At 48.1% G+C, this 13188-nt stretch overlaps 1 long non-coding RNA gene across 1 annotated transcript; it reads left to right on the forward strand.

Annotated features, from left to right (window-relative positions):
• Nucleotides 1-6308: 6308 nt before the first annotated feature.
• LOC135564793 (uncharacterized) lies at nucleotides 6309-7104 on the forward strand. Its single transcript, XR_010461271.1, has 3 exons — nucleotides 6309-6387; nucleotides 6712-6789; nucleotides 6953-7104. It is a non-coding gene; the product is annotated as an uncharacterized LOC135564793 (long non-coding RNA).
• The last annotated feature ends 6084 nt before the right edge of the window (nucleotides 7105-13188 follow it).

The following is a 13188-nucleotide window of genomic DNA, read 5'->3' on the forward strand; positions in this document are numbered from 1 at the left end:
AGATCGAGTCTTCATCTCTCACATGGACAGGCAGACCGTTCCATAAAAATGTCGCTCTATAGGAGAAAGCCCTGCTTCCAGCTGTTTGCTTAGGAATTCTAGGGACAATAAGGAGTCCTGCGTCTTGTGACCGTAGCGTACGTGTAGAGACAGTATGTACCACAGGACTAACTCTGAGAGATGGGTAGGAGCAAGTCCTGTAATGCTTTGTAGGTTAGCGGTAAAACCTTGAAATCAGCCCGAGCCTTAACAGGAAGCCAGTGTAGAGAGGCTAGCACTGGTGTAATATGATTGGTGTGATATGATGTAATATGTCAAGATTATAGCAGCCGGGTTTAGGGCTAGCTGACGCTTATTTAGTTTTTTTATCCGGGTAGCTGGAGAGTAGAGCATTTCAGAAGTCTAATTTTGTAGTGACAAAAGCAGGGATTTGCTTTTCTGCAAGATGGGAAAAAAAACGTTTTATATGTTAGTCAAAGGAGAGATCAGGGTCCAGAGTAACGCCGAGGTCCTTCACAGTTTTATTTAAGACGACTGTACAACCATCGAGATTCATTGTCAGATTCAACAGAAGATCTCTTCTTGGGACCTAGAACTAGCATCTCTGTTTTGTCGAAGATTAAAAGTACCAAAATTGCCGCCATCCACTTCCTTATGTCCGAAGCACAGGCTTTGGGGTTGTCAATTTTGGGGCTTCACCATGTTTCATTGAAATCTATAGCTGTGCGTCGTCCACATAGCAGTGAAAGTTGACATTGTGTTTCCGTTATGACATCACCAAGAGGTAGTATATATAGTGAAAACAATAGTGGTCCTAGAACGGAACCTTGGGAACACCGAACGTCGAAGACAAACCATCCACTGAGACGAACTGATATCTTTCTGACAGATAAGAACTTGTCCGTATGGACCATTTATGGTTTCCAATCTTCCCCCCCCCAAAAAAAATATGGTGATTGATGGTGTGGAAAGCGGCACTAAGGTCTAGGAGCACATGGACAGACGCAGAGGCTCGATCTGACGCCATTAAAAGGTCATTTACAACCTTCGTAAGTGTGGTCTCAGTACTATGATGGGGGTCTAAAACCAGACTGGGACGTTTCGTATACATGATTTGTTTTCAGGGCGGCGGTGAGTTGCTGAGAAACTGCTTTTTCTAACGTTTTTGACAGGAACAGGAGATTAGACAGACTGATAGTTATTTTCATTTTTCAGGTCAAGGTTTGGCTTTTTCAGAAGACGTGTTATTACTGCCACTTTCAGTGAGTTTGGTTCATCTGGAGGATAGGGAGCATTTATTATGTTGAACATAGGAGGGCCAAGCACAGGAAGTACAGTGAGCTCCAAAAGTATTGGGACAGCGACCATTTTGTTTGTTGTTGTGGCTCTGTACTCCAACACTTTTGGATTTGAAATGGTACAATGACTATGAGGTTAAAGTGCAGACTGTCAGCTTTAATTTGAGGGTATTGTCATCCATATCAGGTGACCTGTTTAGATATTACAGCACTTCTTGTACATAGTCCTCACATTTTAGGGGACCAGAAGTATTGGGACAAATATCTGTCTTAAAGTAGTTTAAAGTTGAGTATTTAGTCCCATATTTCTAGCACACAGTGACCACATCAACCTTGTGACTCTACAAACTGGTTGGTTGCATTTGCTGTTTGTTTTGGTTGTTTCAGATTATTTGGTTCCCAATAGAAATGAAGGGTAAATAATGTATTGTGTCATTTTGGAGTCACTTTTATTGTAAATAAGAATAGATTATGTTTCTAAACACTTCTACATTAATGTTGGTGCTACTGTGAATGAATTGTGAATTAATGAATGAATCTTGAATGATGATGAGTGAGAAAGTTAGACGCTCAAATATCACACCCCCAGGACATGTTAACCACTCACCATTACAATAACAGGGTTAGCATTTTTTGGGGGTGGGGTATGATATCTCTGCATCTGTAACTTTCTCACACCGACTGTAGACCAGTGGATAGACACACACTAACCATACCTGTCCTGTCTCTGTCCCCAGTCTCCCTCCCTCTAGTGTGTGTGGTCCGTTCCAGGACCAGGGCTGGAGTGATGCAGACTGTAGACACACACTAACCCTACCTGTCCTGTCTCTGTCCCCAGTCTCCCTCCCTCTAGTGTGTGTGGTCCGGACCAGGGCCAGGACCAGGGCTAACCCTACCTGTGATCTGTCCCAGACTCCCTCCCTCTAGTGTGTGTGGTCCGTTCCAGGACCAGTGGATGCAGACTGTACACACTAACCCTACCTGTCCTGTCTCTGTCCCCAGTCTCCCTCCCTCTAGTGTGTGTGGTCCGTTCCAGGGCCAGGGCTGGGTGATGCAGACTGTAGACCAGTGGACACACACTAACCATACCTGTCCTGTCTCTGTCCCCAGTCTCCCTCCCTCTAGTGTGTGTGGTCCGTTCCAGGGCCAGGGCTGGGTGATGCAGACTGTAGACACACACACTAACCATACCTGTCCTGTCTCTGTCCCCAGTCTCCCTCCCTCTAGTGTGTGTGGTCCGTTCCAGGGCCAGGGCTGGGTGATGCAGACTGTAGACACACACTAACCCTACCTGTCCTGTCTCTGTCCCCAGTCTCCCTCCCTCTAGTGTGTGTGGTCCGTTCCAGGACCAGGGCTGGGTGATGCAGACTGTAGACCAGTGGATAGACACACACTAACCATACCTGTCCTGTCTCTGTCCCCAGTCTCCCTCCCTCTAGTGTGTGGGCCAGGGCTGTCCGTTCAGGACCAGGGCTGGGTGATGCAGACTGTAGACCAGTGGATAGACACACACTAACCCTACCTGTCCTGTCTCTGTCCCCAGTCTCCCTCCCTCTAGTGTGTGGGTCCGTTCCAGGGCCAGGGCTGGGTGATGCAGACTGTAGACACACACTAACCCTACCTGTCCTGTCTCTGTCCCCAGTCTCCCTCCCTCTAGTGTGTGTGGTCCGTTCCAGGACCAGGGCTGGGTGATGCAGACTGTAGACACACACTAACCCTACCTGTCCTGTCTCTGTCCCCAGTCTCCCTCCCTCTAGTGTGTGTGGTCCGTTCCAGGGCCAGGCTGGGTGATGCAGACTGTAGACCAGTGGACACACACTAACCCTACCTGTCCTGTCTCTGTCCCCAGTCTCCCTCCCTCTAGTGTGTGTGGTCCGTTCCAGGGCCAGGGCTGGGTGATGCAGACTGTAGACCAGTGGACACACACTAACCCTACCTGTCCTGTCTCTGTCCCCAGTCTCCCTCCCTCTAGTGTGTGTGGTCCGTTCCAGGGCCAGGGCTGGGTGATGCAGACTGTAGACCAGTGGCTAGCCTCCCTTCAGGCCTCTCAGCCCCACTCTGCCTGGCTGGCTTGGATCATCAACGTTATACTTCACAGTCGAGTCTTCTACTGCCTCCTAACACTCATAGTACTGTGAGTAGCTGTGTACACACACATAAACACACACACCTCTCCTATGTCCAGTCCTGGTACAGTGTGTTACTGTATGTAACGGTTTTATCCTCCCATGAAATAAAGAACAGAAGCTAAGGCTACTAGCTCTGACTAATGTACTGACAATGACAGTGTGGTTGCTATAGCTAGCCTAGCTCCTAGCTATCTGATAACTACTCTATTGAGGATAATGTACTATGACAGTGTGGTTACTATAGCTAGCCTAGCTCCTAGCTATCTGATAACTACTCTATTGAGGGATAATGTACTATGACAGTGTGGTTACTATAGCTAGCCTAGCTCCTAGCTGTCTGATAACTACTCTATTGAGGGATAATGTACTATGACAGTGTGGTTACTATAGCTAGCCTAGCTCCTAGCTATCTGATAACTACTCTATTGAGGGATAATGTACTATGACAGTGTGGTTACTATAGCTAGCCTAGCTCCTAGCTATCTGATAACTACTCTATTGAGGGGATAATGTACTATGACAGTGTGGTTACTATAGCTAGCCTAGCTCCTAGCTATCTGATAACTACTATATTGAGGGATAATGTACTATGACAGCGTGGTTGCTATAGCTAGCCTAGCTCCTAGCTATCTGATAACTACTCTATTGAGGGATAATGTACTATGACAGCGTGGTTACTATAGCTAGCCTAGCTCCTAGCTATCTGATAACTACTCTATTGAGGATAATGTACTATGACAGTGTGGTTACTATAGCTAGCCTAGCTCCTAGCTATCTGATAACTACTCTATTGAGGATAATGTACTATGACAGTGTGGTTGCTATAGCTAGCCTAGCTCCTAGCTATCTGATAACTACTCTATTGAGGGATAATGTACTATGACAGTGTGGTTACTATAGCTAGCCTAGCTCCTAGCTATCTGATAACTACTCTATTGAGGGATAATGTACTATGACAGTGTGGTTCTGATAACTATAGCTAGCCTAGCTCCTAGCTATCTGATAACTACTCTATTGAGGGATAATGTACTATGACAGTGTGGTTACTACTAGCCTAGCTCCTATAAATGTAAATGTTCTCTATTGAGGGATAATGTACTATGACAGTGTGGTTACTATAGCTAGCCTAGCTCTAAATGTAAATGAAAAAAAAAAAATGTAAATGTAAAATGTTCTAGCTATCTGATAACTGATAACTCTCTATTGAGGGATGATGTACTATGACAGTGTGGTTACTATAGCTAGCCTAGCTCCTAGCTATCTGATAACTACTCTATTGAGGGATAATGTACTATGACAGTGTGGTTACTATAGCTAGCCTAGCTCCTAGCTATCTGATAACTACTCTATTGAGAGATAATGTACTATGACAGTGTGGTTACTATAGCTAGCCTAGCTCTAGCTATCTGATAACTACTCTATTGAGGGATAATGTACTATGACAGTGTGGTTGCTATAGCTAGCCTAGCTCCTAGCTATCTGATAACTACTCTATTGAGGGATAATGTACTATGACAGTGTGGTTGCTATAGCTAGCCTAGCTCCTAGCTATGTTAAGATGGATTCTCTGACTGTCGCTCTGAATAAGAATGTCTGGTAAATGACTAAAATATAAAAATATGCCTTTACTTCCTGTAGGGTGGTGATGTACTTCCTGTGGCAGGTGACTCCAGGGTCGTAAACGTCTCATCGTGTCTCTTCCTGTAGGGTGGTGATGTACTTCCTGTGGCAGGTGACTCAGGGTCGTAAACGTCTCATCATGTCTCTTCCTGTAGGGTGGTGATGTACTTCCTGTGGCAGGTGACTCAGGGTCGTAAACGTCTCATGTCTCTTCCTGTAGGGTGGTGATGTACTTCCTGTGGCAGGTGACTCAGGGTCGTAAACGTCTCATCATGTCTCTTACTGTAGGGTGGTGATGTACTTCCTGTGGCCGGTGACTCAGGGTCGTAAACGTCTCATCGTGTCTCTTCCTGTAGGGTGGTGATGTATTTCCTGTGGCAGGTGACTCAGGGTCGTAAACGTCTCATCGTGTCTCTTCCTGTAGGGTGGTGATGTATTACCTGTGGCAGGTGACTCAGGGTCGTAAACGTCTCATCGTGTCTCTTCCTGTAGGGTGGTGATGTATTTCCTGTGGCAGGTGACTCAGGGTCGTAAACGTCTCATCGTGTCTCTTCCTGTAGGGTGGTGATGTACTTCCTGTGGCAGGTGACTCAGGGTCGTAAACGTCTCATCGTGTCTCTTCCTGTAGGGTGGTGATGTACTTCCTGTGGCAGGTGACTCAGGGTCGTAAACGTCTCATCATGTCTCTTCCTGTAGGGTGGTGATGTACTTCCTGTGGCAGGTGACTCAGGGTCGTAAACGTCTCATCGTGTCTCTTCCTGTAGGGTGGTGATGTACTTCCTGTGGCAGGTGACTCAGGGTCGTAAACGTCTCATCGTGTCTCTTCCTGTAGGGTGGTGATGTACTTCCTGTGGCAGGTGACTCAGGGTCGTAAACGTCTCATGGTGATGTAATTTCGTGTCTCTTCCTGTAGGGTGGTGATGTACTTCCTGTGGCAGGTGACTCAGGGTCATCATGTAATGTACGTTTCATCGTGTCTCTTACTGTAGGGTGGTGATGTACTTCCTGTGGCAGGTGACTCAGGGTCGTAAACGTCTCATCGTGTCTCTTCCTGTAGGGTGGTGATGTACTTCCTGTGGCAGGTGACTCAGGGTCGTAAACGTCTCATCGTGTCTCTTCCTGTAGGGTGGTGATGTATTTCCTGTGGCAGGTGACTCAGGGTCGTAAACGTCTCATCGTGTCTCTTCCTGTAGGGTGGTGATGTACTTCCTGTGGCAGGTGACTCAGGGTCGTAAACGTCTCATCATGTCTCTTCCTGTAGGGTGGTGATGTACTTCCTGTGGCAGGTGACTCAGGGTCGTAAACGTCTCATCATGTCTCTACGGGAACAGATCGTCAACGTGAGGCTCTCCTACACATACATACACTGAAGCACACACACACACACCTATACAAACACACACTCACCTCTCTTCCTCAGTGTTCCCTCTCTTCTTCTCTCCCCTTCCTCCCTCTCTCCCTCTTCCCCCTCTCTCTCTCCCCTCTCTCCCTCTTCCCCCCTCTCTTCTCTCTCTCTCTTCCTCTCTTCTTCTCTCCCCTTCCTCCCTCTCTCCCTCTTCCCCCCTCTCTCTCCCCTCTCTCCCCTTCCTCTCTTCCCTGTCTAATCCATCCATTTCTCTCCTCCTCCTGTGTCTCTCTCTCTCTCTCTCTCTCTGTGGTGTTAGGAGGGGAAGGACAAGGCCTTTCTCCTCAGGAGGTTACAGTGTCTACAGAGACAGGGAGCAGGCAGACCTAGACCACAGGTTAGTACTATAAGCCCATAGGACTCTGGTCTAAAGTAGTGCACTATAAAGGGATTAGGGTGCCATTTATGATGCAGTCTTGTTGTAGAAGTAGATCAGACAGAGAGACAGACAGACAGACAGACAGACAGACCGATATGAAGACCGTCTGTTTCCCCTATAGGTGCACTTCGAGGAGGAGAGAGCGACCAGGCCAGAGTCAGGGCAGCTTAGAGAAGAAGCACGCCCTCCTCCCTCCTTCCAACACCCATCCCCCCCCATGGAGGCCCCCTCCGTGTTCACTCGGCCTCCCTGGGACAGCTCCCCCAGACTAGGTAGAGCCCAGCCCCCAGCCCTCGTGGTGGAGCCAGCCCCAGAGGCAGCCCTGGTCGCGGCCGGACCCCAGCCAGCAGGCAGGCGTGCTGGGTAGAGGAGGAGCGACCAGCCCCTCCCCCTCCAGATCCACTGTGGCCAGTCAGGGGTAGAGGATGGCTTCAGGGAAGGCCCCACGGGGGGCCCAGATTGGAGCCGCTGCCTGCCCGCGAGGTACCCGTCCTGCCTGGGTCGGTGCCTGAGAGCGCCCCCCCTCCCCCACTGAGACCAGGGTCCAGCAGAGCAGAGGTGAACCAGGGACAACATCAGTCCTAGCTAGACTCAGAGAGAGGATAGGAGCCCACATCAACTGTCGGGCTCAGACATTGCCTGCTTCCAAAATGCCACCCTATTCCATAGGACTCAGGTCAAATGTAGTGCACTATGTAGGGAATAGGGTGCCATAGAGCTCTGGTCTAAAGTAGTGCACTATGTAGGGAATATGGTACCATAGAGCTCTGGTCTAAAGTAGTGCACTATGTAGGGAATAGGGTACCATAGAGCTCTGGTCTAATGTAGTGCACTATGTAGGGAATAGGGTGTTGTCCCAGAAGAAGATTTAAGTGTTAGTTAGTTGAGATAAAGGGAGTTGTTATATTGTGTGTTGTCTTTTTGATTAATATAACACAGGTTTAAGTGCTAGTTAGTTAGTTGTGATAAAGGTAGGTGATCTTTATGTTGAGTTATGTTGAGATGCTGAGTTATGTTGAGATGTTGAGTTAAGTTGATATGTTGGCAGGGTGTTGGTTCTTTTTGATATTCTAATATTTTATAAGTCTTGTTCTGTATCAGTTGATTTTGAATTAAATTCTTTGTCATCTGTAAATAACATGTTTGAGTCAGTCAGTGGCCGTGTCTGAAATCTGTCGTGCTGCTGGAGGACTGGCGTGCCTACTACCAGGGTAGTATTGCTGCTGGAGGACTGGCGTGCCTACTACCAGGGTAGTATTGCTGCTGGAGGACTGGCGTGCCTACTACCAGGGTAGTATTGCTGCTGGAGGACTGGCGTGCCTACTACCAGGGTAGTATTGCTGCTGGAGGACTGGCGTGCCTACTACCAGGGTAGTATTGCTGCTGGAGGACTGGCGTGCCTAATACCAGGGTAGTATTGCTGCTGGAGGACTGGCGTGCATACTAGGCTGCTGGAGGACTGGCGTGCCTACTACCAGGGTAGTATTGCTGCTGGAGGACTGGCGTGCCTACTACCAGGTCAGTATTGCTGCTGGAGGACTGGCGTGCCTACTACCAGGGTAGTATTGCTGCTGGAGGACTGGCGTGCCTACTACCAGGGTAGTATGGTGCTGGAGGACTGGCGTGCCTACTACCAGGGTAGTATTGCTGCTGGAGGACTGGCGTGCCTACTACCAGGGTAGTATTGCTGCTGGAGGACTGGCGTGCCTACTACCAGGGTTGTATTGCTGCTGGAGGACTGGCGTGCCTACTACCAGGGTAGTATTGCTGCTGGAGGACTGGCGTGCCTACTACCAGGGTAGTATTGCTGCTGGAGGACTGGCGTGCCTACTACCAGGGTAGTATTGCTGCTGGAGGACTGGCGTGCCTACTACCAGGGTAGTATTGCTGCTGGAGGACTGGCGTGCCTACTACCAGGGTAGTATTGCTGCTGGAGGACTGGCGTGCCTACTACCAGGGTAGTATTGCTGCTGGAGGACTGGCGTGCCTACTACCAGGGTAGTATTGCTGCTGGAGGACTGGCGTGCCTACCACCAGGTCAGTATTGCTGCTGGAGGACTGGCACTCCTTCACCTTTCAATGTTAGAAAACATGAAGCTGGTAAAACTATTTCTGGAAAAGGTATTCTGATAAATGCTGAATAAATTATATTTAAATACCACTAAAATTACATGAAAAATGATAGAATGACAAACGAAATACAGATGTATAGCAGCCAAGAGGCATGGTGGTTTCTTCTCTGTCTTCTCTCTGGTAGTGGATAGAATGATGAAGACCTATAGGATACAGCCTCCTACAGGAAGGTAAACGGTGGTTTCTACCCTCTTCTCTCTGGTAGTGGATAGAATGATGAAGACCTATAGGATACAGCCTCCTACAGGAAGGTAAACGGTGGTTTCTACCCTCTTCTCTCTGGTAGTGGATAGAATGATGAAGACCTATAGGATACAGCCTCCTACAGGAAGGTAAACGGTGGTTTCTACCCTCTTCTCTCTGGTAGTGGATAGAATGATGAAGACCTATAGGCTGTGTTTCCACTGCAGAGGTCCGTCAGAGGCTTTACCACTTTGGCCAATCAGAACATTGATAAAAAAAATATGTTGTTTAGCCACATGGACCTTATCATCACACCAATGAGATCGAGGATCCAAATTCGCCGTGACGTTCATAATACCCACAACAATATTTGACCAGTTGGTTACGGTAACACTTCTGCCAAGGACACCCAACCCAGAGTGGCCACCGCAAAGCCCAGGGAGCCTGATCCTCTCTGGAAGTTTCTGTAGCCCTGTTTGGGATATTTAGCCAACACTAGAGCCTGTAGCCCTGCTTGGGATATTTAGCCAACACTAGAGCCTGTACTCCTGCTTGGGATATTTAGCCAACACTAGAGCCTGTAGCCCTGCTTGGGATATTTAGCCAACACTAGAGCCTGTAGCCCTGCTTGGGATATTTAGCCAACACTAGAGCCTGTAGCCCTGCTTGGGATATTTAGCCAACACTAGAGCCTGTAGCCCTGCTTGGGATATTTAGCCAACACTAGAGCCTGTAGCCCTGCTTGGGATATTTAGCCAACACTAGAGCATGTAGCCCTGCTTGGGATATTTAGCCAACACTAGAGCCTGTAGGCCTGGGGATATTTAGCCAACACTAGAGCCTGTAGCCCTGTTTGGGATATTTAGCCAACACTAGAGCCTGTGGCTTGGGATATTTAGCCAACACTAGAGCCTGTAGCCCTGCTTGGGATATTTAGCCAACACTAGAGCCTGTAGCCCTGTTTGGGATATTTAGCCAACACTAGAGCCTGTAGCCCTGCTTGGGATATTTAGCCAACACTAGAGCCTGTAGCCCTGCTTGGGATATTTAACACTAGCCTGTAACCCTGCTTGGGAACACTAGAGCCTGTAGCTCTGCTTGGGATATTTAGCCAACACTAGAGCCTGTAGCCCTGCTTGGGATATTTAGCCAACACTAGAGCCTGTAGCCCTGCTTGGGATATTTAGCCAACACTAGAGCCTGTAGCCCTGTTTGGGATATTTAGCCAACACTAGAGCCTGTAGCCCTGTTTGGGATATTTAGCCAACACTAGAGCCTGTAGCCCTGCTTGGGATATTTAGCCAACACTAGAGCCTGTAGCTCTGCTTGGGATATTTAGCCAACACTAGAGCCTGTAGCTCTGCTTGGGATATTTAGCCAACACTAGAGCCTGTAGCTCTGCTTGGGATATTTAGCCAACACAGAGCCTGTAGCCCTGCTTGGGAGCCAACACTGTGTAGCTCTGCTTGGGATATTTAGCCAACACTAGAGCCTGTAGCCCTGTTTGGGATATTTAGCCAACACTAGAGCCTGTAGCTCTGCTTGGGATATTTAGCCAACACTAGAGCCTGTAGCCCTGCTTGGGATATTTAGCCAACACTAGAGCCTGTAGCTCTGCTTGGGCTATTTAGCCAACACTAGAGCCTGTAGCTCTGCTTGGGCTATTTAGCCAACACTAGAGCCTGTAGCCCTGCTTGGGATATTTAGCCAACGCTGGCTATTGGTTGAGCCCTGTTATATTTAGGGCCCGTTCTAGCTTGGTATGTCAGGGGAAATTGGAAATGTGAATCGTGCCAAGTTGGAGGTAATAATGTGTTTAGGTTCTAGTATGTTGAGATGCGTGAATACGCCACACCAATAGATTGATTTTTATGTCTGTTTTAAAACTAATTTCCTTCAGTTCTACTTAGTAATGATGTATATTCACTACTTGGTCAATTAATTTGATAGCATGTATAATCTATGCAAATAAATTATATGAATTGATAGTCCACATCTGTTTTCTTTTATACTGTAACAGGGTATATTGTAACAATGTATTCAAGTCAATCAAATCAAAGTATATTTATGATATAGAATACATGACACAATACAATGAAATGCCTACTGGCAACTAAAGCTCTCCTCGCAAACAGTGCAATGATATGAAGCTGTATTTTATTTATTTGTTTATCTGTTATTTTACCAGGTAAGTTGACTGAGAACACGTTCTCATTTACAGCAACGACCTGGGGAATAGTTACAGGGGAGAGGAGAGGGATGAATGAGCCAATTGTAAACGTGGGATTATTAGGTGACCGTGATGGTTTGAGGGCCAGATTAGGAATTTAGCCAGGACACCAGGGTTAACACCCCTACTCTTACGATAAGTGCCATGGGATCTTTAATGACCTCAGAGAGTCAGGACATCCGTTTAACGTCCCATCCGAAAGACGGCACCCTACACAGGGCAGTATCCCCAATCACTGCCCTGGGGCATTGGGATATTGTTTTAGACCAGAGGAACTGGCCCTCCAACACCACTTCCAGCAGCATCTGGTCTGCCATTCAGGAACTGACCAGGACCAACCCTGCTTATCTTCAGAAGCAAGCCAGCAGTGGTATGCAGGGTGGTATGCTGCTGGCCATATGTATTTGTTTTTCCATTAGGCTGTAGCCTACTAATAGCTATACCATGTAGGCCTATTAGATTATATTGCAAATTATTGTTTGTTCCTGAATTGGCCGAATGGCTGAGCTATCGGTCAGCTATCCTTCAGTTGTCCTTCAGCCATCCTTCAGCTATCCTTCAGTTATCCTTCAGCCATCATTCAGCCATCCTTCAGCTATCATTCAGTCGTCCTTCAGCCATCCTTCAGTTATCCTTCAGTCGTCCTTCAGCCATCCTTCAGTTATCCTTCAGCCATCATTCAGCCATCCTTCAGCTATCATTCAGTCGTCCTTCAGCCATCCTTCAGTCGTCCTTCAGCCATCCTTCAGCCATCATTCAGCCATCATTCAGCCATCCTTCAGCTATCATTCAGTCGTCCTTCAGCCATCCTTCAGCCATCCTTCAGCCATCCTTCAGCTATCCTTCAGCTATCTTTCAGCCATCCTTCAGCTGTCCTTCAGTTATCTGACAGCTGTCCTTCAGCTATCCTTCAGCTATCCTTCAGCTGTCCTTCAGCCGTCCTTCAGCCATCCTCAGCTATCCTTCGGCTATCCTTCAGCCACCCTTCAGCCATCCTTCAGTTGTCCTTCAGCCATCCTTCAGCTACCCTTCAGCACCAAAAGTTGGTTCAACAACTTTAACATCATTGATTCTGGCGCTGTCCTTTCAGAACCAGGAAGGGCGCTCCAATCATTTACATTTAAGTCATTTAGCAGACGCTCTTATCCAGAGCGACTTACAAATTGGTGCTTTCACCTTATGACAACCAGTGGAACAGCCACTTTACAATAGTGCATCTAGGTCTTTTAAGGGGGAGGGGGGTGAGAAGGATTACTTTATCCTATCTTAGGTATTCCTTAAATGGGGTTTCAGGTGTCTCCGGAAGGTGGTGATTGACTCACTGTCCTGGCGTCGTGAGAGTTTGTTCCACCATTGGGGGGCCAGAGCAGCGAACAGTTTTGACTGGGCTGAGCGGGAACTGTACTTCCTCAGTGGTAGGGAGGCGAGCAGGCCAGAGGTGGATGAACGCAGTGCCCTTGTTTGGGTGTAGGGCCTGATCAGAGCCTGGAGGTACTGAGGTGCCGTTCCCCTCACAGCTCCGTGGCAAGCACCATGGTCTTGAAGCAGCTTCAACTGGAAGCCAGTGGAGAGCGGGGTGACGTGAGAGAACTTGGGAAGGTTGAACACCAGACGGGCTGCGCGTTCTGGATGAGTTGTAGGGGTTTAATGGCACAGGCAGGGAGCCCAGCCAACAGCGACAGTAATCCAGACGGGAGATGACAAGTGCCTGGATTAGGACCTGCGGCTTCCTGTGTGAGGCAGGGTCGTACTCTGCGGATGTTGTAGAGCCTACGTGGGCCGCCTTGATGTTAGGGAACGACAGGTGTTGT

Source organism: Oncorhynchus nerka, linkage group LG26 (assembly GCF_034236695.1).
Source record: "Oncorhynchus nerka isolate Pitt River linkage group LG26, Oner_Uvic_2.0, whole genome shotgun sequence".
NCBI classification, from domain to species: domain Eukaryota; kingdom Metazoa; phylum Chordata; class Actinopteri; order Salmoniformes; family Salmonidae; genus Oncorhynchus; species Oncorhynchus nerka.